The sequence below is a fragment of the Mirounga angustirostris genome, unplaced genomic scaffold (assembly GCF_029215605.1).
Source record: "Mirounga angustirostris isolate CCGP_5_RB_7025 unplaced genomic scaffold, mMirAng1.0.hap1 SCAF_7, whole genome shotgun sequence".
Taxonomy (NCBI): domain Eukaryota; kingdom Metazoa; phylum Chordata; class Mammalia; order Carnivora; family Phocidae; genus Mirounga; species Mirounga angustirostris.
The window spans coordinates 103,316,348-103,342,588 of NW_026991715.1; positions in this window are offsets into that span (position 1 = coordinate 103,316,348).

Consider the following 26,241-nt stretch of genomic DNA (forward strand, 5'->3'; position numbering starts at 1 on the left):
TCTGCCTCTTAACTCTCCAAATGGCCTTGATTAACAGAATTATTCTGAATATCAACATTCTCATCAGGAAGATGGGCATTCATGAGACAGACTTAAAGTCCCCATGAGGATCATCATGGAGATCTAAATGAGACAAGAGCTGTGAAGGAATTTGTTAAAAGTGCAGTATGGTCTCATTTTACACGAGGGTTAGATTCTAATATCAATACAGTAAATGAAAATTGGTTTTAATCAAAATTACCTGTGGGGGGGGGATGTCCTTGAAATATTCCTTAAAATGCAGGATTTGTGGTAGCATTGACAAATTTAACAAAAAACAAACAAATTGGCACTAAAAATTTTTTTTTTCTGTTACTCTGTAATTCGGTTTTAATCAGGTATCTTGCATTTTACTTGATAACCCTAATTCCTGGCTATACTCACATACCATAAGAGAGCTAATGAGATCATCTCTCAGTTCAATATAGCTGGCTTTCTTCCCGTCTTGGAACAGATCTGTTTCTTCACTGAAGAACCAGGCAGAGAAAATTGGCTTAAGAGCCAGATTATTAAAAAAAAAAAAAAAAAAAAAAAAAATTCACCTTTGAGTAGCAGACTCTCACTCAGTGGAGTGAGGGGTTATACACAGAGGCACATAAGATCTGAGAGAAAAAAAGCAAATTTACTTCTCTTGCGTCCTGCTCCATAAGCATATTGCAAATGCTTAATGACAGAAGGGAAGATGGCACTACAGTTTTGGTTTTGCCTTTGTTTTGGCAAATCAGTACAAACTAATATAACCTAATGCACAACATAAGGGTTTGTATAAAGTGCCATAAAATATGAGAAAACATTATTGCAGAACCTACTAATCAAAAACCCCACATGTAACTTTCAAAGGAAGAGAAACTTGGTTTTAAACTTAAGACACATTCTGGTGCTCTTTGGTCAATCTTGAAAGCCTCTCAATACCATATCCAGTAGTTTTCATTCCAACAAAGTTACAGTTACCACTTGGAGACTTGCTAGCTCTGTACTTCGTACTGGAGTTTTATGATACAAAGAATGCTCCACAATGAACATGAAGATCTTCATACATCCTCATTGTCACAAAGTTGGAAAACCATATCAAGCATGTGCATCCATCACCCTGAGAGCCTGCCGTCAAGAATGAACCCTTGAGGGCGCCTGGGTGGCTTAGTTGGTTAAGCGACTGCCTTCGGCTCAGGTCATGATCCTGGAGTCCCTGGATCGAGTCCTGCATCGGGCTCCCTGCTCGGCAGGGAGTCTGCTTCGTCCTCTGACCCTATCCCCTCTCATGTGTTCTCTCTCTCTCATTCTCTCTCTCTCAAATAAATAAAATCTTTAAAAAAAAAAAAAAGAATGAACCCTTGAAATAAAATTTTTAATATATATACTACGGTACTACAGAGATGGCAAAATGTCCTCTTCAGTACCCAGGCTACTGATTACCAAATGATCTATTACAATCTACAAATAAGGTAGAATGAAGTATCTTCATAAGAATGTTCACTACTATTGTCACCTGGTTTTTTTTAGAAAAAAAATCCCATCTTTTGAAACCAAATGATTGTTAAGCACGGGTGAAATGTTATTAAAATTAATAGTGTAGCTATAGAAGAATGTGAGATCTCTAACTTGTTAGATTTTTTAAAAATCTGAGTTATTTTATTTAAAATTCAAAATATTTATGATACATCTTTTTAAAAACCTTATTCTTGCCAATTACTGAAATAGTTAATATTTTCTATGTCAGATTTCTTTTTGATTTGATTCTATTTATGCTAGCTCATTCAATCTATTGTCAAAATATCCACAACAGCTGCAGTTTTTTCCATGTGAGGGAATTTCCAACAACTGAAAAGTTGCCATGATCTGAAAAGTGCCTTATTATCATGTTCATTCTAAAGTTGGGTTCCTTTTTATCCCTGCCCAGAGAGTAAGGTGGCAAGTACCTGGAGCGGTATCAGTGTATTGTGAGTAAGGAAGTCATTTCCAGCAGCTCCAGAGAGAATACAGTTGTGGCTATATGTTTCTTGAAATTTAACTAAGTTAAATGATTTGCACCCTAATTGTTGGATTTTTCCAGGAACTAAATATATACAGTGAATTTCCTAATATTTTTCAAATAGATTTCTTTTTCTTTCTTTCGTTTGTTTCTTTCTTTTTCTTTCTTTCTTTCTTTTCTTTCTTTCTTTCTTTTCTTTCTTTCTTTCTTTCTTTCTTTCTTTCTTTCTTTCTTCCTTTTCTCTTCTTTCTTTCTTCCTTTTCTCTTTCTTTCTTTCTTTTCCTTCCTTCCTTCCTTCCTTCCTTCCTTCCTTCCTTCCTTCCTTCCTTCCTTCCTTCCTTCCATCAGTGATGTATCTATACTACTTAAGGGATAGCAACCATAGGAATGGTTAATGACTTGGCAGATTTGGACATTAGAGAGAGCCACAAGAGAGCACCTGGTATAAATCAATGCCCCTTGTGCTGACATCAGGGCAGAAGGTATACACAGAAGGTGTAAAGAAACAGGGTGTTTCCCATCTGGTACTTGTTCCTTACTTTTCCCCATCATTACTCAAATCCCCAGCTCTCAGAAAATGCTGAGGTTTCGAGTTGTTTTGATATCCTATTTCTGCTTTTTAAAACATCCTCTCCCTCCCTCTTTCCCTCTGTATATGAAGGTAGTTGATAAACCAGTGATTGAAGCAGAAATAAGAGTATGTTGCCTTGAGCTCATCTTCACTTCTCTGGACCTTCCACTTGTATAAAATGAGGGAGGGAAGTGCAGGACTGTCTCCTAAATTCTCTTTAATTTCTAACATTCTCTAAAGAAAATTGTTAAAGTTGGTGCAAAATTATAAGCTCTACTCTCTGAAATGTTTGAGACGAGATGGTGTCATTGCTAGACTTGCACAAACATTTAGCAGGTGCAAAAATAGGCCTGTGGGTTTAAATCAAAGCAGTACTTTTACTCTCTCAGGAGCTATGGCAGTGTGATCAGAATATTGCTAAAGAATCAGTGAAGTTTGATGAAAGTTTCCACAAGCACCTTCTTTTCTCGTAGACTAAACATGATGCCGTACCTTAGGCTGAAGTAGTTGATTTTACTCTTCAGCAGAGTAGCCACCAAAAGGTGTGTGTGTGTGTATGTGTGTGAGAGAGAGAGAGAGAGAGAGAAAGATTAAAAGTTACTGATGAGGGGTGAGTTTTTTACTTGCATCACATTTTAACAAATCAAGAGTCTCAAATGACTTGCAGTCTCCATGGCCAGGTTGCTTCTTCACTGCTCAAACTTGTTTTATATCACAGCAATCATTTTATGCTTAGTAAAAACATTTACACTTTTTGCCTTGCAATTGTTAAAAGTGTGCAGGCTTGAGAAAACATCTACTTCATAAGCCAGTACTGCAAGTCTCTCTTGATTTTTAAACTAAAAAAAATTTACCCAGTCCAGTTCCTTTCTTGTTTTGTGATCCACTTTATTTCTTCTCTGAAAGAAAAACAAATTCAATCCCTAACTATATTTACACTCATCAGTTCCTTCTGCTGGCTAAGGCAGAAAATAATGGAGTGGAAAATGAGGTCTTTGGTTATAAATTTTTCTAAAAAGACCTGTATTCAAAATACATTTTAAGACTATTTCAGGGGCGCGTGGGTGGCTCAGTCGTTAAGCGTCTGCCTTCAGCTCAGGTCATGATCCCAGGGTCCTGGGATCGAGCCCCGCATCGGGCTCCCTGCTGGGCGGGAAGCCTGCTTCTCCCTCTCCCACTCCCCCTCCTTGTGTTCCCTCTCTCAATGTTTCTCTCCCTGTCAAATAAATAAATAAAAAATCTTTAAAAAAATTAAAATAAAATAAAACTATTTCAAAGGAGCCCATTGTACACGCTAAAACATCAGAACAGAAACTCAAGCAATGAAGTCCCTGGGGAAACTCAGAAAGCCTAGAAGTTGTGATCAGTTTCCCCATTCTTCTCATGCAGCCTGTAAACAATAGCTTGGCCTCACTTACTCGTGTCTAGTCAGCTTTCCAGTCAATCACATGTGCACAAAACGTTTATATCCAAGGTTGAAATATTTTCAATAATTATCTTACCATGAATCACTTTGCAAATTAATGTAATTTCAGACTTCATCACTCTAAGGCTGCTTAAGACACCTTTATAAAATGACAAAATGACAAAATCATGAAGGCACTTATTTTCTTGTTCTAAATAATAGTTAAGGAAAGAATTAGGTAAACTTCAGCCTCTCAAGCAGTTGATGAAGTATATTATATATTGTGTATATGCTGAAATGTGCCATTTAATAGTTGGAGTAAGGGAACCTTTTCAAGATTGGCTACTACATTTCAACTCCAAACTTCTACCAAGCAGAACATTGTCAAATTTTGTCTTATCTGATCATCATCACATTTTCAAATGATTATGAAATAGATGAATAATATTTTTTCATTTTGAGTTACTTTTATTTTAACTGTTTTCAGGCAAGGCCTCTCTGGTAAGATCTAATATTATATGAATGAATTTTCTTTTTTTGTTGTTTTTTTATGTTAAAGATTGGATATATACATAAAATAGTATTTATAATATGTGCAAATTATTTGGAATAACAATAATTCAAACACCTATATACCCACCACCAGTTTAAGGGTCAAAACATTATAACTGCATATAAGCCCTATCCTATTTTTCCCTTGCACAACCACCTAAGTTAACCATTGTCCTGAATTTCACTTCTACTATTCTGTGACTTTATGTTTTAAAATTTTGCCATGTATATATATCACCAAATAGATCATTTAATTTTTCATGTTTTTGAAATTGATGTATATGGAAAAATACTGTAGGAATTCTTCGGTAACTGTTTTCTTTTCTCAATAGTATATTCTTGAGATTCATCCATGTTGATGGACACAGCTTTAATTCACTTATTTTCATTTCTGTCTAGAATTACTTTAATAGACACCACCTTATTTTTCCATTTCCCTTTCAGTCATTGTTTGGGTGGTTCCACTTTTTCTGCTATTCCAGTGAACATACTTAAGCATTAACTCCTAAAACACATATGCATATGCAGGATTTCTCCAAAAATTACTGGTTTATGGTGAATAGACATTTCAGCTTCACAAACACTGCCAAATTGTTTCCAAAGTAGTTGTACTAATTTATATTATTAATAATGCCATCAGGATATAAGCAGTCCCGTTGATCCACAATCTTGCCAATACCTGTTATTGTCCACCTTTCAATGTGCCTATCTGATGGTTGTAAAACAGAAGTTCATTGTCATTTGCATTTGTATTTTGAAGATTACTAACAATGTTGAACATATTTGCACGTATTTATTAGCCATTTTTGTTTCTTCTGTAAAGTGTCTCATAAGTCCTTTATCAATTTTGATTGGACTGTTTGCTTTTTTCTTGTTAATTTGTGGAATTTCATAACATATTCAGAAAAAAACTACTTTGTTAAATATCTCTTTACAACAGGTAATTTGTATTTTCATATCCTTGTCATATCTTTGGTGAATACACATTTTATTGTTAATGAAGTTAAATTTGTCAAACTTTTACAATCGCATTTTTGTGTTTTTGTTTTTAACATCCTTACTTAGCTTTATATTATAAGATATTCTTCTATACTTTCCCTATAAACAAACAATGAATCATGGAACACTACATCAAAAACTAATGATGTACTCTATGGTGACTAACATAACATACTAAAAAATTTTTTTAAAAATTAATGTTTTCTTTTAGAATCGAATTTTTGTAAGATGTGGTTTGAGAGTTCAACTGTTTCCTTATGGGTAACAAATTGTTCCACCCTTGTTTTTTATTTTATTTTTTTTTAAGAGTTTATTTTTTATTTGAGAGAGAGAAATCACAAGCAGGGGGGAGGGGTAGCGGGAGAAGCAGACTCCCTGCCGAGCAGGGAGCTCGATGCGGAGCTCGATCCCAGGACCCTGGGATCATGACCGGAGCCGTAGGCAGACGCTTAAGGACTGAGCTACCCAGGCGCCCCACCCTTGTTTTTTAAATACTCCATTCTTCCCCATGAAGTGTAAATCCATGTTTGTCAAAATCAAATTTCCATATATGCAGTCTTATGTCTGGACTTTTGTTATGTTTGAATAATCCATTTATCATGCTCCACTATAATAGTGTTATGTTAAAACTTAGAGTTTGATTATAAGTCTTCATTTCTGCTAGTGTAATTGTCCCATCTTATTCATCTTCAGAAATACCTTGGTTATCTTCTGATCTTTTGTTCTTACATATAAATCTCATAATCAACTTATCCAGTTCCACAAAACATACTATTGGGATCTTTATTAAAATTACATCGGATTAGGTCAATTTGAGAAGCATTAATGTCTTTGTGATATTTAGTTTCTAATTCATGGACATGGTGTAATTCTCCATTTACTTATGTCTTTTTTAATGTCTTTGAATGAAGTTTTTACTTTTTTCTGCATTATGGACTTTACATCTTTTTTAGATTTATAACTTAAGTGTATTATCTCCAGGTAATATCCAAGTAAGTGATACATTTTTAAATTATGTTTTCTGTTTGTTGGAGATGTAAAGAAATTTATTTGGAATTTGTTCATTATTTTTTTTAATCCAGCAACTGTAAAGTGCTTTTATAAGTTCTAATAGTATGTCTTTACATTCTTCTGGGTTTTCTATATAGATAATTTTATCATCTGCATATAATGATAGAATTTTTATTTTTTCCCCAATTTTTGTATCTTTTTCTTTCTGCCTTACTTCTAGAGGTTGAGCTACCATATAATGTTGAGCAGAAAATTTTGCAGTATCTTTGTATTTTTCCCTAATCTTAAAATGGTGTTTTAAATATCTCATTATTATAAATAATACTTGTGATAGATATTTGTGTAGATAACCTTATCTACTTAAAAAGTTCTGTTGTACTTTTAGTTGCTACATTCTTTCTCATCTATGGAGGTTAAATTTTATTAAACATATTTTCTTCATAAGATGATAATTTTTTTCTCCTTAATATTTTGATGTGGCTAATTATATTGATTGGATTTTAAAGTTATTAAATCAATCTTGCATCTTTGGTTGATCTTTTTTTTCAAGTTTTTATTTAAATTCTAGTTAGTTAACATATATGGTAAAATTAGTTTCAGGTGTAGAATTTAGTGATTCATCACTTAATATAATACCCAGTACTCATCACAATTGCCCTCCATAATACCCATCACCCTTTTAGTCCATCTTCTGCCCACCTCCCTCCATCAACCTTCAGTTTGTTCTCTATAGTTAACAGCCTCTTATGATTTGCTTCCCTCTCTCTCTTATTTTTTTTCTTCCCATATGTTCATCTGTTTTGTTTCTTAAATTCCCCATATGAGTGAAATCATATGATATTTGTCTTTCTCTGACTGACTTATTTCGCTTAGCATAATACACTGTAGCTCCATCCATGTAGCATCCACATCGTTGCAAATGGCAAGATTTTGTTCTTTTTGATGGCTGAGTAATATTCCAATATTATATATATATGTATATATATAAATATATATATCTCACACCTTCTTTTTTTTTTTTTAAGATTTTATTTATTTATTTGACAGAGAGAGACACAGCGAGAGAGGGAACACAAGCAGGGGGAGTGGGAGAGGGAGAAGCAGGCTCCCCGCAGAGCAGGGAGCCCGATGCGGAACTCGATCCCAGGACCCTGGGATCATGACCTGAGCTGAAGGCAGTCGCTTAACCAACTGAGCCACCCAGGCGCCCCTCTCACACCTTCTTTATCCATTCATCAGTCCGTGGAAATTTGGGCTCTTTCCATAGTTTGACTATTGTTGATAATACTGCTATAAACGTTGGGGTGCATGTACCCCTTCGAATCTGTATTTTTGTATTGTTTGGGAAAATATCTAGCAGTGCAATTGCTGGGTCTTAGGGTAGTTCTATTTTTAACTTTTTGAGGGACCTCCATACTGTTTTCCATAGTGGCTGTCCAGCTTGCATTCCTACCAGCAGTGTAAGAGGGATCCCCTTTCTCCACATCCTCACCAACACCTGTTGTTTCCTGTGTTGTTAATTTTAACCATTCTGACAGGTGTGAGGTGGTATCTCATTGTGGTTTTAATTTGTATTTCCCTAATGATGAATGATGTTGAGCATCTGGATGTCTTTTTTGGAAAAATATCTGTTCTTGTCTTCTGCCCATTTCTTGATTGGATTCTTTGTTCTTTGGGTGTTGAATTTGATAAGTTCTTTGTAGATTTTGGATACTAACCCTTTATCAGATATGTCATTTGCAAATACTTTCTCCCATTCCATCAGTTCTGTTTTAGTTTTATTGATTATTTTCTTCACTGTGCAGAAGCTTTTAATCTCCTGATAAAGTTCCAATAGTTCATTTTTGCTTTTGTTTCCCTTGCCTCTGGCGATGTCTAATAAGAAGTTGCTACAGCCAACTCAAAGAGGTTGCTGCCTATGTTCTCCTCTAGAATTTTGATGGATTCCTTTCTCACATTTATGTCTTTCATCCATTTTGAATTTATTTTTGTGTATGATGTAAGAAACTGGTCCGGTTTCATTCTTCTGTATGTGGCTGTCCAGTTTTCCCACTATTTGTTAAAGAGACTGACTTTTTTCCATTGGATGTTCTTTCCTGCTTTGTCAAACATTAGTTGACCATAGAGTTGTGGTAGACCTAAATTTTTAACATTGTATTATCTTTTTTTGTGCTCAGATGGATTCCATTACTATTTAGTTCAGGATTTTTGCATCAGTGTTCATGAGTGAAACTGGACTGTGAGTTTCCTTTCTCTTATTTCCTCATCAGCCTTTGGTATCAAGATTATGTCAGCCTTATATAAATGGAACTGGAGTTGCAGTCCTTCTTTTTTATTAATTGGATTTAGTTGCACAGGATTGGGATCATCTATTCCTTGGATAATTATTAGAACTTGCCTAGAAGATCACTTGAGTATTAGTGAGATTTTTTTTTTTGGAGGGAAAATTCTTTACTACATATTTAATTTATTTGGTGGTTACAGAACTAAGCAAATATCTTCTTTCTTTAGTCAGTTTGACTAATCTTTTTCTAGGAATTTGTCCATTTCAAATTTGTTTACCTAAAGTTGTTCCTACAATCCTTACATAATATATTTTTAATATCTGTAGGATTTATGGTTATGTCCCTTTTCCCATTTTTTATTTTATTTGTTCCTCCTCTCTCTGTTTGGATGAGTCCCTGGAGAAATGTGTCAATTTTATTAATTTCACAAACAACCAAACTTTAGTTTTGTAAGTTATCTCTATTTTTATCTTCCTATTTCACTACATTCTGCTCTCTCTATATTATGGATTTTGATATCAAACTTCTTTGTTTATTCTTTATCACTTTTCTAATGTTTTAGTTAGATCTTTTTTTATTGATATTTGTCTTTCCTTTTTTTTTTTTCAAAATTAAACATTCAGTTGTGCAAATTAAACTTTAATTACCTGTACCCTACTGGTTTTGATATCTAGTACTGTTATTACAGTTAAATTATAAGTATATTCTATTTTCCTTTAAAATTTCTTTTGTGGGGCGCCTGGGTGGCTCAGTTGTTAAGCGTCTGCCTTTGGCTCAGGTCATGATCACTGGGTCCTGGGATCGAGCCCTGCATCGGGCTCCCTGTTCCACAGGAAGCCTGCTTCTCCCTCTCCCACTCCCCCTGCTTGTGTTCCTGCTCTCGCTATCTCTCTCTCTGTCAAATAAAGAAATAAAATCTTTAAAAAAAAAAAAAAAAGATTTCTTTTGTGACCCCATCCATTGTTGAGAAGTATATATTTTGTTTTTAATTTCTAATCATAAGGGATTGTTATTACTTTTCTTACTATTTGTTTCTTTTTTCTTTTTTTAATTTATTTGACAGAGAAAGAGATAGCGAGAGCAGGAACACAAGCAGAGGGAGTGGGAGAGGGAGAAGCAGGCTTCCCACTGAGCATGGAGCCCGATGTGGTGATCGATCCCAGGACCCTGGGATCATGACCTGAGCCGAAGGCAGACGCTTAATGACTGAGCCACCCAGGCGCCCCTTACTATTTGTTTCTTAATAAATTGAATTATGTTCAAAGAATGTGACCTGGATAATGCCAAGTCTTTGAAGTTTGTTGATATTTAATTTATGGCATAGCATATGTTTATCTTAAATGTTCATTATGTGCTTGAGAAAAATACATATTCGCAAATTCTGGGTATAATTATCCATTACACAAACATTATTTTTGCTCTTAAATCTTCAGTATCCTTTCTGACTTTTTGTCTGCTCAGTATATCAATTGCTCAGAATGGAGTGCATGGGGTTCTAATTGTAGTTGAGATTGCTATCATCTTTTTCACTATTAAGTTCATTGTGGTATCTTCCACATCAATATTGTTTTCATCCAAAGCATTAGTGACTCAAAATTATTCTGAATTTGTCTCATTGCTTTGCATAATTTCACTGGCTGTAAGCATATGCTTCAAATATTCTCTTAATGAACAATTTGTGTTCCTTGTTGCAAGTGAAATTATCTTCATTTCAGACAAAGGAAGAAGAAAATGAAAATCTCAATACCCAGAAATTTGAGGGTTCTTTTGTTACATTGGAACTGAAATTGAATATAGTTCCTTGTTTGTGAATGAAACATTTGAAAATATATACAGGAAGTTGAATTGATTTGTGAAAGCCTATGCTTTTTTCTATTTGTAATTAGTACTGGAGGGTAAAGAGCAACCCAGATTTCCTTTTTTTTAAGATTTTATTTATTTATCTGACGGAGAGAGACACAGCGAGAGAGGGAACATAAGCAGGGGGAGTGGGAAAGGGAAAGCAGGCTTCCCACAGAGCAGGGAGCCGGATGCGGGGCTTGATCCCAGGACTCTGGGATCATGACCTGAGGCAGGCGCTTAACGACTGAGCCACCCAGGCACCCGAGCAACCCAAATTTCTAAGATGGCAAAGAAAGTTTGTAAAAACATTAGTCTTTGCTCATCTATTGCAGCTAGTTGTAACATTGGTATGCTATTTTATGGCTGGAATTTTGAGCTCCTCCATTCTCTCACTTTGATTTAATGTAGCACAAACAGTGCAATGTTTCTGAAAGCACACAAGTATAAAATTCTCTAGTTACTCATGCAGGTAAGTATTCTGTTCCTTGGGCTTGCATGGAACACAAGGGTGAAAAGAATATTAGTTAGTGAAGAAAAGAGAAATTTTGTTGATTTATCTGTTTATATCTGTGGAAAATCCCTTTAAGAGAGAAAAAGAAATTTTCTTCCCTTTAAAAATTCTTCTAATAAAACTTACAGTGTAGGAAAATCTTCCATGTTTATTTCTCTGCTTCCTGTTTTATACAGTTTGGTTTGAGATGAGTCATCCAGTGCAGAGAAAGGAAATTTTCCTAAACCTCATCTGAGAAAGTTTTTTTTGCATGACAAAATCTATAACCCCTCCTACAAAGTAACTAGAATTCCTGATAAAATTCCTGAACAATGATCTAATTAATAACTCCCTAAGGGAAGTGAAAGTTACCCACTCCCTTTTTGTATGTACTACCTAACAGTCTCAAACCAGACCTTTAAAGATACAATGATATCATGCAATCAGACTTATGACTCACATAATAATCTTCAACTGGACATTCCTTTACATTATTTTACATTATTTTCTATATGTGGCCATGAGACAGAAATATTTGACTTAGTTTTATCTGGAGTCTCTTCCCTGAGATTAGCTGGATATAAGTCTTCTTCACATATTTATAATCAGTTTATCTAAGAAGTTAAGAGGGTTTCTGAAAAGGGAGACATTACATATATCTGGACAAATATAAGACCCTCGAGGATATACAGTTAACAGGCTGGACCTTTTTTTTTTTTTGAAGATTTTATTTATTTATTTGAGAGAGAGAGCACAAGCAGGGAAGAAGGGCAGAGGGAGAAGCAGACTCTCTGCTGAGCAGGGAGCTGGACACTGGGCTGGATCCCAGGACCCTGGGATCATGACCTGAGCCAAAGGCAGACACTTAACTGATTGAGCCACCCAGGTACCCCAATAGACTGGACCTTAAACACGAGTAAGATTTTGATATGCAGAATTGAGAATGGTAATTCCAAAAAGGATAAAATTCCAAAACTGGACAAAAATGTAAATTTTTATTTTATAATTTTCGTACCTTTTTTTCCTCACCCCACCCCCCTCCATTTAAAATAAAATAGAACACTTTATTTTTTTTTAAGATTTTATTTATTTATTTGACAGAGAGATAGAGCCAGAGAGCACAAGTGGAGGGAATGGCAGAGGGAGGGGGAGAAGCAGGCTCCCCACTGAGCAGGGAGCCCTATGCGGGGCTTGATCCCAGGACCCTGGGATCATGACCTGAGCTGAAGGCAGACGCTTAACCATCTGAGCCACCAAGGCACCCCAAAATAGAACACTTTAACCAAGTGTCTGAAATTCCTCTCTAAATTCATGGGAGAAAGTACCAATTTTAAATTATTCAAATAATCCTGATAAGCTAAGTAAATATTTAGTTATTTTAAAGCATATAATTTTTCTGTTTAAATGCACATGTTAATACACTAATTTGCTGAGAGACTATAATTACTGATTCAATCAATACATTAATTACAAAGACAAGTACCCCAATAAATAAATGTTTACTTATTATATTGAAGCTCCAAGTCTCATTTTTTCAATAACTTATTGAAGTATTAGATGCATTTAAACATTAGCATTTATTAGAAACAGTCATTTCAAGGTTAAATTATAGAAACAGAAAAGGTGTTTTTTAAATATACACAAAAATCCACAAGCCAAAGGATTAATGGGGACTGTCTTTTACAATACACATCATATGAAAAGGACTCTAAGTCAGATCTCTAAACAAACAGCTGGTGTGTTCCCTTTCCAATCAATACAAACTCTGGTAATATAGTGAAACATAGGAAAAAGGTGATATGCTAGGTACAAAAATATACAAGCAGCTCACTATTCCAAAGTGTTTTTTCCTCTCTCCTGGGTGAAAAACTTAAAGCCTTAAAACCAATACAGCTGAGACAGGTACTAAGTTGCACAATCCTCCTTTTTTCTTTTCTTATAAAACTGTCCCTGATGTTGGTGAGCTGTTTTTGCTGTAATTGGACAAGTCAAATAGGAGAGGGTTCTAGTTACCAACTACAGGAGCTGGCTCCAGCCCATTAAACTGCAAACCACAAAGCTGTTTTACTAAAGCTGACTTTTTGTTCAGGGGCCGTTATTTTGGAAGCATTTTCTTGGCACCAAATGCATATCTGAACTTGCAAGTCCAAATATGCTAACAGATGTCTCTGAAGCGAGAGCATTATAAAACCAGATTTTCACTTCAGTTAGAAATATTTTTCCATCCTATTTTAAATAAACTTTTAATTTTACAGTAGTTTTAGATTTACAGAAAATTGCAAAAATAGTACAGAGAGGGTCCATATACCCCACACCTAGTTACCCCTATTATAAACACCTTACATTAATTAGTATATTTATTACAACTGATGAACCAATATTGATAATGTTGAGGGAGAGTATGTAAATAAATTCATTGAAATCCTTCTGGCCAGGAGATTTGTCTCTTTACCTTCAGTTATTTATTTATCTAAGCACTTATTTATTTATCACTTATATCATTGTTTACTTGCTTATATTCAGTATGGACTCATGAGTATTTATTTTATACTTTGAATTATAATCAAATACTAATTTATTTTGTTGCTGAAACTGATGGATAGTTGGAAAGTAGGCAGGCAGGGGCAAGGGGCGCTCCACCCTAAGAGGACACCACCCTTAAAAGGATTTTATACCTACCCTGGAAGGAGCCCTCCACCCTTTCCCATGTGACAAAAAACTGATTGGATGACAGGTGCAGGGAGGGTTAATCAGATTAAAACAGCCTGCCAACGAGCCCATAAAACCCCCTAGACTTAGAAATTCTGGTAGCAACCCTCTCGGGTCCCCTCCCTCTTCGGGAGCTTTGTACTATCACTTTGGTATCAGTCAGTAAACCTTGTTTTGCTGCCCACTACTCTGTCTGGTCTACCTCTTCATTCTTCTAAACAGCTTGACAAAGAACCATGAGCCACCAATGGAGAAAAAAAAATCCTGTAACAAAACTATTCTGGCTTTGGCAATTAGGGGTCCTTTCAGCTGGTTCCTGTGTCCCTTTGACATAATCCCATTATTGTGTTTTTGGGTTTTTTTAAGCACTATTTTCTGGCACAAAATGCTCTAGGCCCATCTTGTACATCTACCACAATTCTAAAATCAGCCATTTCTCCATGGAGCTCCATTTCTTTTTAGAATTAGTTATTCTGGTTTCTATGGGGGTTGCTTGCATGTAGGCCCTCTCAGCGGACTGAACAAGGAAATATAAGTGTGCTAAAAATATATGTATGTGTATATATATATTATTTATATATGTGCATCCATATATCTATAAGTATTTCTATATGACACCATTAGTACCTATATTAAACTAAATATGAGTTCATACTTATGTCTCCAACTATAACCCATTACCACATGGATTATTTTAGCCTTTTTACCTTGCTCATCTCTAACTTCCTACTCCAATAGTGAGAAACCTGGCTCCCACCACCCACCATTTAATTGTTCTGTTTAGTTTCAGTATACATGTAAAATAGTTTCAGAATTGTTAAACCATGGTCCCATGGGAAACAACCTTATCATCTAGAATACAGTGCTTATGTGCAGATCCTTTTGCCTTTAGTCTTACAGATTCTACTCATTTCCAAAATTAGTTAGGCTAGAACCTTTTGCCCCCTTCTCCGTAAGTAAGATTATTTCTACAGTAAATGTATTTTGTCATACTCTGTATTCCATTCTGAGATCCCCTAATCTTCTAAATTGTGTGTAATTTACATATATTAGGGTTCACTTTTTGTGCTGTAAAGTTTTGGGTACTTAACCAAATTCATAGTATCATGCATCCACTATTACAATATCATACAGAATATGCCCTAAAAATATCTCTTGTACTTCACTTCTTGAATATCCTCTTTCCTGATTTTTTTTCTCAAATTAAGTTATTTTGGCTTACAACCTTCTAGTTAAAAAGCAATTTTATGTGCAAAAGGCATTTTTCAAACTAACATAATTTGCAGAAAAGCTTGAAAATATGGTGCCCTCTCTCTGAAGAATCAGGGTCTGAGTAGGCCAAGTCTAAGGACACTGGACAATTGGAAAAGAATGGAGAGCAGAAGGAAAACATGAGAACACCCACAATAAATATTATCCATTTAATAATTTGTCTTAAGGTATGATCTGTGTTGCTTCAATTTGAAAAGAGCTTAATCTATTCACTCAATAAAAGTTTACTGAAAACCTGTCATGAACGAGATACCATATTAGGCATAGGGAATCGAATCATGTCTAATGTACATTCTCTGCTTTAAAAGGATTTCAATTCACAGCTCTTTATTCTTGGATTTTCATTACCTTCCAGAGATGTTCAAAGAATGGAGAAGAGAGTTTCATAGCAGTGAAGGTATAAATTTAAATGCTGACCCTGACATTTATTAAGTCATTTTTGATCTTGGGCAAATGACTTATATGTTTGTTTGTTGTTTTTGTTTTTGTTGTTTGTTTGTTTCCTCATCTATAGAATGAGATTAAAACACTCACCTTATAGAATTGTTGGAGGAGACTATCTGAGCTTGTATCCTGAAGAGTTTCTGACACATCATGACTCCTCTGTATGTGATATTCCAGTGGAATAGGACCTGTTTACACTTCTTACAAAAAGCAGAAGCAGTTTTGCTCTCTCTTTCCTCCCTTTATCAGATTTGATCATGGAATTGTCAAAAGGGTGAGGAGATTGCCTTGTGAAATGCAAGCCTCTAAAAGCAATCATTGAGGTCACTTTTTAAAACCAAATCCTCGGGGCGCCTGGGTGGCTCAGTTGTTAAGCATCTGCCTTCGGCTCAGGTCATGATCCCAGGGTCCTGGGATCGAGCCCCGCATTGGGCTCCCTCCTCCGTGGGAAGCCTGCTTCTCCCTCTCCCAGTCCCCCTGCTTGTGTTCCCTCTCTCTCTGTGTCTCTCTCTGTCAAATAAATAAATAAAATCTTTAAAATAAAAAAATTAATTAAAAAAAAAAAAATCCTCCTTCCCAACCCAGATCTGCTGCACCAGAATTTCCAGTATGAGGGATCAGCCTTGGAAGACCTGATGTCTGTATTAACAAGCATAGAAGGTAATTCTTATCACAGAAGGTAGGGAAACAGTGGCAGCCCCTAGCTAGGTTACATTCATCGTTGAGACAAGCTATGCCCAAGACCTCACAAAAGGAAATGGTAAGGAAGTGTGGTGTAGCGATAATGACAATAAAACATAATGCTGTTGGTGGTAATGGCAGTAATATTCATTGAGTACCCGATTGTGTGCCTGGCTCTGAGCTGAACCCTTTACAGGCATCGTTCAACTGTATCCTTGTAACATGTCTATGAAGTAGACTCTGTTACTTTTCTTTCTACAGATGAGTGAATGATCCTTAGACAAATTCATTAACTCATCCAAGGCTATCACTAGTAAATAGTCAAAACCTGTTTTTCCTGACTTCAGAGCCATTTCTCTCAATCAAAACAAAACAAACAAACAAAAAATAGGGACAAAATTTCGAAGACTGGAGAAGTGGGAGCCAGGTCAAGCTTTAGTCTTGTCTACATGCTCCATTAGATTATAAGAATTCAAATATTTGATAAAAGAATCACTTTTGGTCAGTCATTTCACATGCCTCAGTTTCCCTGTGTATAAAATAAATGGGAACTTTAACACACTTGCCTGCCCTTGCTCCATTTTTTTGTTTGTTTCAGCTATGATTTGTGAGGTAGTTTTTTATTAGAGAAAAAAATAACTCTGTAATCTTCACTTTGATTTTCACAACACAAACTTTCTAAATAAATCGTTCCAATATTCTTTCAATAGGAGAAAGGAATTCTGACTCTAAAGATACACAAACTTTGACCAAATAAGTTTTTAAAACCAAGCCACTTGTGTGCCTTTCTGCCCAAATTCTATAGGAACCATATTTAGTAAATAGTCAGGATGATTGTGAAGTACATATATCACAGAATTACTCTTCAACCAAAGCAAATACTTTTTGAGGAGAGGCTATTGTCAAGCAGTGGAAATAGAAATAGTCCATGGTCAGTGTCTTTAAACTGCCCATCTGCTGGGAAACCAATAAGGGAGCCATGTCAAATGTGACAGTAAAGGCAAAGAGTGCTCTGGGGGAAATGGGACTCTGGGTCTCTGGAAAGATTTCCAGATTTCTGGGAAAAGGAGCTGCACTGATGTTGGCCTTAAAGTATATAGAGGAATTTTGATAGATGGGGATATATCATATGGGAGGATAGTCCACAGAGCAGTTGTAAGCCAAGGCATGGAAGTGAGGAATTATAGGACATACTTATATAATGTAAAGTAGCAATCTCAGATGGCTGGACACCAATTAACTGTGGGGTAGAGTGGAAGGGAAGGTAGGAAAGGCAGCTTGGGGTGAATTGAGATTTTGTTCTGAATATGATGCAGGGGAATGATTTTGTTGTTGCTGCAGTTTTAGCAAAGAAGTAAACTCCAGGGCGCCTGGGTGGCTCAGTTGGTTAAGCGACTGCCTTCGGCTCAGGTCATGATCCTGGAGTCCCAGGATCAAGTCTCGCATCGGGCTCCCTGCTCAGCGGGGAGTCCTGCTTCTCCCTCTGACCCTCCCCCCTCTCATGTGTTCTCTCTCTCTCAAATAAATAAATAAAATCTTTAAAAAAAAAAAAAAGAAGTAAATTCCAGGCTGTGTTTCAGAAAACCAAAGTACGGCAGCAGTGTATATAGAGGATAACTTTGACTGGGGACTGAATAGAGACATTACTTAGGAAGCTTTTACTGAAGTCCTGAGATTGGACCTAGAGGTTTGAATAATGGGAATGGAACAGAGGAGGGCAGGGGATGATGAATGGATGGGAGGGTTAAGAGTGAGGTACCCAAGCTGGACTCCTCCTGCAGAGAACAAAGTGACAGTCCTGAAAACTCCTAGTCTGTACTCAGCAATGCTGCAGCATTTTAGTCCTGCCTCTTTACCCAGCAACCACTCAATAAACAAACATTTCTTTAGCAGAAAGAGGATGAAATTTCAATTCAGCAAACTTGGGCTTGTATCTTGGTTCACCCATTTACAGTTATGTGAACCTGGGCAAGTCACATAATCCCTCTGAGACTGTTTTCTATTTTAATGTATTGTTCTTATTTTAGTGGGTTTTCTTTAGGAGGAAAATGAATTATATATAGTGGCATATAGTAAGTGTTAACTGTATCGCAGGTTTTCCCTTGGAATGGAAAGGGTGTAGAAACCTTGGAGGACAAAATACAGAAACTTGTCCATGGTATAATTCTATCCTGTGTCCTTTTACTCTCAACTAAAATGAAACAAAACCATTTTTGCTCTCCTGCTTAGACATATTTACATCGTATTTGCCAAATATCTTGTTAGTGAGAAATCAATTTTTCATAGCTTACTTGTATTCTTTTCCAAATGAGAGAATACTTTTATAGACATTTGGATAAGAGTTAAAATAAAATGAAACATGTTCTGCTTACTTCAAGGTTCGATTCACCATGACAACCAATACTTTCTATTATACATCAGCAGACTCCGTCTAACCTCCATTTGCCATTATACTTCTTGAAAAAAACTTGATAACACAGCTCCATACATTTTAATAGCTATATTTTAAACAAAATTCAGCTCCTGAGATACTGCTTTCCCCTTTTTTCCACAGGCAAGAACAAAGCTCAGAAATAATAACAAATATGTGGCATTTATTGAATGCTTGTTATATGCTCTGATTTTTGCTGAAGAGTTACATGATTATTTCATTTAATCATCAAGAAAATTCTAACAATAAACAGGAAACAAATGTTAATGGCTAGTAATATTATAGTTGCCACTCTTTGTGGCCTTTTGCTGACAATAGCTCATTTGTTAAGGTTTTCTTTTCCTGAACCTCTGTTTTTCTAAGAAGTTTCCCTTTATTCTTCAGCTGTGCCTCTTCTCTTTGCCCAGCCTTAATGATGTACAGAAGCCTTGACAAGCTGTTTTCATCTTTTATGGACTAAATTATGTCCCCTGTCAAAGGACATATGTTTAAATATTAACCTCCAATGTGCCCATATTTAGAGACAGGGCCTTTAAAGAGGTGATTAAGGTTAACTGAGGTCATATGATATGATTGGACCCTCATCCAACATGACTGGTGTCTCTATAAGAAGAGATATCAGGGATATGTGTGTACAGAGGAAAGGCCATGTGGAGACACAGCAAGAAAGTGGCCATCTGCAAGCCAAGGAGAGAGGACTCAGAAGAACCAAACCTGCTGAAACCTTGATATTGTACTTCTAGCCTCCAGAACTGTGAGGAAATAAATTTCTGTTGTTTAAGCCACCCAGTCTTTGGTATTTTTTTATGGCAGCCCTGGCAAATAAATATACCAACTGACCATAGGATTTTTCAATCTTATTTTACTTCTAAAAATCTTCAACTTCAAGGACCCAGGCTATAAAGTAATTTTAAATGAATTTATGTCATTTTTCTATTTTTACTCAATTTCAAAATATTTTCTAATTTTCATTGTGACTTCTTTGACCAATAGGCTATTAAGTAGTACGCTACTTAATATCTGGACATTTGGAACTAATCTAATTATCTTTCTGTTGTTGACTTCTATAAGTCTACCATGGTAAAAGAATATACACTCTACAATTTCAATATTTTGAAATGTATTGTTTTTGGCCTAGGCAAATGTCTATTTTTGGTTTTTGTTTTGTTAAGATTTTATTTATTTATCTGAGAGAGAGAATGGGAGACAGAGAGAATGGGAGACAGAGAGCATGAGAGGGGAAGGGTCAGAGGGAGAAGCAGACCCCCCGCTGAGCCAGGGAGCCCGATGTGGGACTCGATCCCGGGACTCCAGAATCATGACCTGAGCCGAAGGCAGTTGCTTAACCAACTGAGCCACCCAGGCACCCCAGCAAATGTCTATTTTTGTAAGTGGTCCATATGCACTCAAAAATAATTTGTATTCTGTACTTGTTGAGTGTTATGTTTTTGTAAACATTAATTCTGTATTCTAACTGATTTTTTTGTCTGCTTTTTTATCACTTACTAAAATGCCAAGCATTAAATGACCTTATTTTTACAATGTTGCTCTTGTAAACAGATACACTTGTTGGTTTTGAGGGTTTGTTTTTTGTTGTTGTTTGTTTGTTTTAGTAAGTGAACAAGCTTTGTCTTTTACTTGGATTGCTAAATCCATTTGCATATAATGTAGTTATTGGTATAATTTGATTTAAGCCAGTTACTATCTTGGTATTCATTTTCTTTTATTCATTTTTTTCTGTTCCATTTGTTTTTTATTTATTTATTCCTTCTGTTCTACATTCTTTTTTATGAAGTATTTTATTATTCCATATTATTTTAACATTTCATATTATTTTATTTCGTCCATTAGCTTTTTGGCTAAACTGTTTTGCCATATTATTTTAGTGGTCACTCTGGAGATTACAATAGGTATCCTGAACTTAAATATTCTACCTTAAATTATTGGTACTTCTCAAGTATAGGAACCTTACCATGGTTTAATTTTTTTACCCCTTTCCAACCTCTGAGCTATTATTTTTATGTATTTTATTTCTACATGGTATAAACTCCACAACACAATTATTGTTGCTAAAAGCAGTCAATATTCATATAAATTTATCTTTTCTGATTCTTTTAATTCTTTCATAGTTTTATGCTTCCTTTAGGATAATTTTCCTTCATTCTGAAGAATTTCCTTTAGCATCTCTTGTAGTGTTATGAGCTGGTGACAATTCTCTCAACTTTTGTTTTTTAGAAATATCTCTTAACTTTGCATTCATTTTTGGAAGTTTTTTTGATAGATAAAGCTTTTTTTTCTTTATACAGTGTAAAGTTAATCCATCTTTCATGGCTTCCATAGTCCTCATTATGAAATTACTATTGTTTTATTTTGCTTTGTTTTGTTTTTGTCTCTTGTTGCTGAAATGTTTTCCTTTGTCTGCTTTAAGCATTGGAATGTTATGGTCCCAAGGTGCAACATATTATTTGGAATTTGCTTCTTGAATGTGTAGGTTGAAGTCTTCAACTGGTTGTGGAAATTTTTCAATTGTTATCTTTTCATATATTGCTTCTAAATATTTACTTCTCTCTCCTTTTTTTTCTGGGAGTCTGACATAAGTGTTAAAAGTTAAATTTGCCCAAATGTCTTCTATGCTCTGTTCATGCTCCTTTCATCTTTTGTCTCTCCAGAACTTCAGTTGTATATTTTCTGTTGACTTGTTTTGAGTTTACTAATAGGAAACTAAAAGTCTTCTGCTGCTTACCACCTGCTGTTTAACCCATCCAATGAGTTCTTGGTTTCAAGTGCTGTATGTTTTCATTCTGGAATATCCACTTTTTTATAGATTAAAATATCTCTGTTGAATGTTTTTTCTCTTTTGATCTATACTGTCCATCTTCTATTCTCTTTGATTTATTAATCATAGTTATGTTATTTGTCTGCCTTCAACATCTGGCTTTATCTGTGAGTCTGCTTCTATTAGTAGCTTTTCTTCCTGATTATCTCTCACATTCTTCTAACAGTTCATGTGTCTAGTAATGTTTTATTGCATACCAGATATTTTATGTAAAAGACTTATAGACACTGAGATTAATGTTATTTTTCTTCCAAAGAGTGTATTCCTTTTCCTCTTTCAGGCACAGATTGAAGGGCTGATCACCTCAACTAAATTAAGAATTGAGCAGGGCCAGGACTGGTAACAGCTTTAGTTACATTCAGTGTCTACTTTTAATGCCTCATGAGTGAAATGATTGTGTGCTCATTCTAGATATCTCCTGTTAATGGAATTTTGTCTTCTAATCATTGCAAAATATCCAAGATTGTATTATTTCTTTTTTCCCCCAGTTTCTTGGACTCCCATGTCACTACAGCCTACTACAAATGTCCTGTTGAATATACAAAGCAAAACAGAGAGGAATTAAAGCATACCATTATGGAAAATCATCAAAGCACAAAAGAAGACAATGAGAGACAGAATAAAGGAACTACAAAATGCCAGAAACAATTAACAAAATGTCAGTAAGTCCTTACCTATTTATTAACAATTACTTTAAGTGTAAATGAATTAAATTCTCAATCAAAAAACATACAATGGTTAAATGGATAAAAAGCAAGACTCCACTACATGTCGCCTATACAAGACTCACTTCAGATTTAACAACACATATAGGATGAGTGAAGGGATGAAAAAAGATATCCCATGGAATGGAAATCAAAAGAGAACAGAAATAACTATTTATATAAATAACAAAACCAATTTAAAGTAAAAAGCTATACTAAGTGACAAAGAAAATCACTGTATAATGATAAAGGAGTAAATTCATCAAGAAGATATAAAGATTTTAAGTATGTATGCACCCAACATTAGAGTACCTAAATATATAAAGCCTATATTAACAAACCTTAAGGGAGAAATAGACAAAAATACAGTAATAGTAGAGAACTTTAATACCTCACTTTCAACAACAGATAAATTATCCAGACAAAATTAATAAGGAATCATTGGATTTGAACTATATTTTAGACCAAAAGGACCTAAGAGACACACAGAAGAGTCCATCTAAGTGGCAGAATACACATTCTTTCCATGTACTTGTGGAACATTCTAAGGAATAGATCATTTGTTAGGTAACAAAACAAGTATTAACAAGTTGAAGAAGATTGAAATTGTATCAAGTATCTTTTCCAACCACAATGATATAAAACTAGAAATCAGGATCAGAAGAAAAACTGGAAAAGTCACAAATATATGAAAATTAAACATCAAACACCTAAATACTCAGTCAAAAAAGAAATAGGAAATTTAAAAATATCTTGAGACAAAGGTAAATGGAGACACAATATAGGAGATGTAGTAAGACTTTGTTTTCCTGAACCTCTTGTGGGATGCAGCAAAGCATTTCTAGGAGGAAAGTTTATAGTGATAACTGCTTATTTTAAGAAAAGAGAAATATCTCAAATAAACAACCTATCTCAAATGAACACCTTAAAGAACTAGAAAAAGAACAAACTAAGCTCAAAGTTAGCAGAAGGAAGGAAATAACAAAGACAAGACTTTAAATAAAGCTGCATAATATTCCATTGTATGTATATATGTATATATACCACATCTTCTTTACCCATTCATCTGTCAGTGGACATCTTGGCTCTTTCCACAGTTTGGCTATTGTGGACACTGCTGCTATAAACATCAGGGTGCATGTACCCCTTCGGATCCCTACATTTGTATCTTTGGGGTAAATACCCAGTAGTGCAATTGCTGGGTCATATGGTAGCTCTATTTTCAACTTTTTGAGGAACCTCCATACTGTTTTCCAGAGTGGCTGCACCAGCTTGTATTCCCACCAACAGTGTAGGAGGGTTCCCCTTTCTCCGCATCCCTGCCAACATCTGTCGTTTCCTGACTGCGAAAGGAATGAAATCTTGCCATTTGCAATGACGTGGATGGAACTGGAGGGTATTATGCTGAGCAAAATAAGTCAATCAGAGAAAGACATGTATCATATGACCTCACTGATATGAAGAATTTTTAATCTCAGGAAACAAACTGAGGGTTGCTGGAGTGGTGGGGGTAGGAGGGATGGGGTGGGCTGGGTGATAGACATTGGGGAGGGTATGTGCTATGGTGGGAGCACTGTGAATTGTGTAAGACTGTTGAAGTGGAGGGGGTGGAGGGGATGGGTTAGCCTGGTGATGGGTATTAAAGAGGGCATGTTCTGCATGGAGCACTAGGTGTTATACACAAACAATGAATCATGGAACACTACATCAAAACTAATGATGTAATGTATGGTGATTAACATAACATAATAAAAAAAAAACTTGTATGACCCAATAACAGAAGCATTATGTTCTAAATAAATAACAGAAGCATTATGTTCTAATAAAGAAAAGAAAGAAAGAAAATAGATACCAGAAAAACAATATAAAAGGTCAATTAAACTAAGCTGGATTTTTAAAATATAAACAAAATTGACAAATCTTTAGTTAGACTAACCAAGAAAAAATTCAAATAAAATCAGAAATGAAAGAGGAGACATTACCACTAATACTGCAAGAATACTAAAATCATGAGATTTCTATGAACAATTATAGGCCAACAAATTGGATAACCTAGATAAAATAGATAAATGTCTGGAAACAAATAACTTACCGAATCTGAATCACAAAGAAAAAGAAGACCTACACTGACCAGTAACAAGTAGTATGACTGAATCAGTAATAAAAAAAAATGTCCCAGTAAAGATAATCCCAGGACCAGATGATTTCACTGGTGAATACTAACAAACATTTAAAATAGAATTAATACCAATCCTTCTCAAACTCTTCCAAAAAACGAAAGAGAAGGGAACACTTCCAAACTCATTTTAGGAGACCAGCATTACCCTAAGTGAGACAAGGACACTGTAAAAAAAGAAAATTGCACCCCATATTTCTGATGATCCTAGATGCAAAATAAATGGAGTCTATAAGTAAAAAAAAAAAAATCCTTAACAAAATAATAGCAAACTGGATTCAACAGCACGTTAAAAGGATCTTACACTATGATCAAGAGGGACTCATCCCTGGGAAGCAAGCATGATTCAACATACACAAATCAATAAATATGATACACCACATTAATAGAAAGATAAAAATCACATGATTATCTCTATAGATTCAAAAAAAGTATCTGACAAAATTCAACATGATTTAAAACTCTTAAAAAAATTGGGTATAGAAGGAAGTTACCTCAACATAATACAGACCATATATGATAAGCCTACAGATAACATTATACTCAATGGTGAATGACTGAAAGCTTTTCCTCTAAGTTCAGGAACAAGATAAGTGTGCCCACTCTCATCACTCATATTCAACATAGTTCTGGAAGTCCTAGCTAGAGCAAAAAAGCAAGAAAAAGAAATAAAAGGCATCCATAAGAAAGGAAGAAGTAAAATTGTATTTGTAGATGATATTGATTTTATATATACAAATTGCTAAAGATGCCACCAAAAAACTGATAGAATATACAAATTTAGTGCAGTTGTGGGATACAAAATCAACATACAAAAATCAGTGGTATTTCTACACACCACCAGTGAGTTATCAAAAAAATAAATTAAGAAAACAATCCCATCTACAATAATATAAAATAGAATAAAACATAAATAAATTTAACCAAAAAGGTGAAAGATCTGTACACTGAAAACTGTAAAATATTTATGAAAGAAATTGAAGAAGACGTAAATGAAAGATATCCCATGTTTATGGATTAAAATAATTAATATTGTTAAAATGTACATACTACCCAAAAGCAATCTACAGATTCACTGCAATTCCTATCAAAATTCCTATGATATTTTTCACAGCAATAGAACAGACAATCCTGAAATTTGTATGGAACTGCAAACAACCCTGAATAGCTAAAGCAATATTTAGCAAGAACAAGCTGGAGGCATTACACTTCCTAATTTCAAAGCATATTATGAAGCTATAGTAATCAAAACATTATAGTACTGAGGTGCCTGGGTGGCTCAGCAGGTTAAGCTTCCAACTCTTGATTTTGGCTCAGGTAACGATATCAGAGTCATGAGATCGAACACCATGTTGGGCTCTGCACTGGGTGTGGAGCCTGCTTAAGATTCTCTCTCTCCCTCTCTCTCTGCCCCTCCCTTCCCCCGCTTGTACTCTCTCTCTTTCTAAAAAAACAAAACAAAACAACAACAACAACAACAAAAACCCAGTATGGTACTGGCATGAAAATATACACACTGACCAATGGAACAGAATAGAGCCCCCAATAAGCTATGCATATATTGTCAACTAATCTTTTCCAAGGGCATTAATAATATACAATGGGGAAAGAATAGTCTCTTAAATAAATGGAACTGAGAAAACTGAACATCTACATGCAAAAAATAAAACTGGACCCCCGTCTTATACCACTCATAATTAAGCCAAAATGGATTATAGACAAACATAAGACCTGAAATCAGAAACCTCCTAGAAGAAAACAGGGAAAAAGCTCCTTGACACTGGTCTTGGCAAAGATTTTTTAGATCTGACACCAAAACTACAAT